Below are 2254 nucleotides of genomic sequence, written 5' to 3'. Positions count from 1 at the left end.
TCTCGGCAGCACAGAGGCAGAGAGGGATCTTGGAGTCGGGATTGACTCCAGAATGAATATGAGTCGCCAATGCGACGAAGCAATAAGCAGAGCCAACCACACCCTCTGTTGTCATGCGTCAACAGGGGCATCACTAACAGGTCCAGACAGGTCTTGCTCCCCCTCTGTGCGGTGCTGGTCAGGCCGCAGCTGGAGTACTGTGTCCAGTTCTGGGCACTGCACTTCAAGAGGGATGTGGAGAACCTGGAGAGGGTCCAGAGGAGGCCACTCGTATGGTTGAGGGCCTCCGTGGCCAGCCCTATGAGGAGAGGCTGAGGGACCTGAATCTCTTCAGTCTCCGCAAGAGGAGACTGAGGGGGGATCTTGTGGCTGCCTACAACCTTATCAGGGGCCACCAGCAGGGACTTGGGGAAAGTCTGTTCACCAGGGCCCCCCTTGGAGTCACCAGGAACAATGGCCACAAGCTGAGGGAGGATATTTTTAGGTTGGATATTAGGAAGAACTACTTCACTGTAAGGGTGGCCAGAGCCTGGAATAGGCTTCCCAGAGAGGTGGTGCTCTCACCTTCCCTGGAAATCTTCAAGAGGAGACTGGATAGGCACCTGGCTGGGGTCTTATGACCCCTCCCACCCCCCAGTGCTCATTCCTGCCCGTGGCGGGGGGTTGGACTCGATCTTTCTAGGTCCCTTCCGACTCATAGAATCAATGAATTTGCAGTGGTGACCAGAAAAGCTAATAACGTTGGGTATCATTTAAGAAAGGAAATGAAAACAAAGCAGAGAACATTATCTTTCCGCTATACAAATCCATGGTGTGCCCACATTTTGAATAGTGCGTGTAGCTTTCATTTCCACATATCAAAAAGGATGTAGTACAGGGGTGCTGGATGTGGTCCATGGGCCATTCTATCTGGCCTGTGGGTCCCCTAGAAAATTAATTTTTATCTTCTCCTGGCTGCCTGTCACGCAGCCCTCAATGGCTTGCCAAAACTCAGTAAGTGGCCCTCTGCCCAGAATAATTGCCTGTCCCTGATGTAGTAGAATTAGGAAAGGGACAGAGAATGGCAGCCAAGTTGATCAGGGTATGGAGTACCTGCCTTACCAGGAGAGACTAAAGATGCTGGGATTCTTCAATTTAGAAAGGAGAAGGCTGAGGGGGAATATGAAGTCTTAAAATTATGAAGGGTGTAGACGAAGTGAATGGGGAACTGTTATTCACCAAGTCTGACAATACTAGAACGAAGGGGCACCCCTGAAATCAGCAGAAGACAGGCTTAAAACACTTTATTATGCAGCACATAGTTAACTTGTGGAATTCATTGCTCCAAGAAGAGAGGTGGATAATATAGCCAGGTTCAAAAGGGACTGGACATTTAATGGATCCATCATCCATGAATTTAACTACTAAATAGAACAGTCAGGTGTATCCTTTGGCACTTCTAAACCAATGATGGTGGATGCCAGCAAGGGTAGGACAGGGCTAGTTCACTCTAGATGTACCTCGTTCATATGCTCTCCCAAAAGCATCCACTCCTGCCATTGTTGGAGACTGGATGCAGGGCTGGGTGTGGACCATTGGTCTGACCTTATAGTAGCTCTTTTGATTCAAGAAAAGAGGGAGCTGCTCCCATGGGGTCCTCTTTACTATTGCTGCTGCTGCCCTTCCACAGGGAACTGATGCTCCATTGCTATTGCAGCTTCCAGGTGGGCAGCTCACATACTGCTTCTAGCAGGCCAACTCTAATCCCTTTGCTCTCTCTTCAGTTAGGAATTTGGCTGCCAACCTCCTGTAGCATGGACCCCCAACAAGGCTACAGTGGCAAGGAGGCTCAGGAGGGAGGAGCCCGGCTCTGCAAGACCAACTTCTGCTCTTTTGGCTCTTTTGTACCCTGCCAAGAAGCACAGCGGCATGGGGGTGCGGACCTCAGCTCCCAGCTCAGCAGAGGAGCCGTGGAGGGCACAGACAAACACAGCCTCTTCGCAGAACAAAGAATGTCACAGCACTATTGACTGGTTATTTTTTGGAAAGTTTTATTTTTGATGTCTTCATTTTTCCAGCATGGGAAGTACTGTCTTAAGAGTGGCTGGATTTCTGTCCCTTACCGTGAGCAAAAGGCAGGGGAAGAGAAGGGGGGCTGTCTAACAAGCTCACCTGATCCAGCCATGCTGGAGAAACTGCCCCTCAGCTCCTGCTGATGTGGGTCCAGCCCAAGAGCTGCTCTGAAGCAGACTGAGCCAGATTTGTGTGCAGCTAT

General features: G+C 50.4%; 1 protein-coding gene across 1 annotated transcript in view; it reads left to right on the top strand.

The window, feature by feature from the left end:
• SOCS7 (suppressor of cytokine signaling 7) overlaps window positions 1–2248 on the top strand; it is a 30292-nt gene extending 28044 nt beyond the window's left edge. Inside the window, exon 11 of the mRNA XM_019505195.1 lies at window positions 1764–2248. The gene's annotated coding sequence lies outside the window, so the exon portion shown is untranslated. The remainder of the gene's footprint in view (window positions 1–1763) is intronic.
• The last annotated feature ends 6 nt before the right edge of the window (window positions 2249–2254 follow it).

Source organism: Gavialis gangeticus, unplaced genomic scaffold (genome assembly GCF_001723915.1).
Source record: "Gavialis gangeticus isolate Ggan-Ray unplaced genomic scaffold, GavGan_comp1, whole genome shotgun sequence".
In the NCBI taxonomy this organism is placed as follows: domain Eukaryota; kingdom Metazoa; phylum Chordata; order Crocodylia; family Gavialidae; genus Gavialis; species Gavialis gangeticus.
The sequence above is the reverse complement of the archived record's forward strand: the minus strand, read 5'-3'. Positions and strand labels throughout refer to the sequence as shown.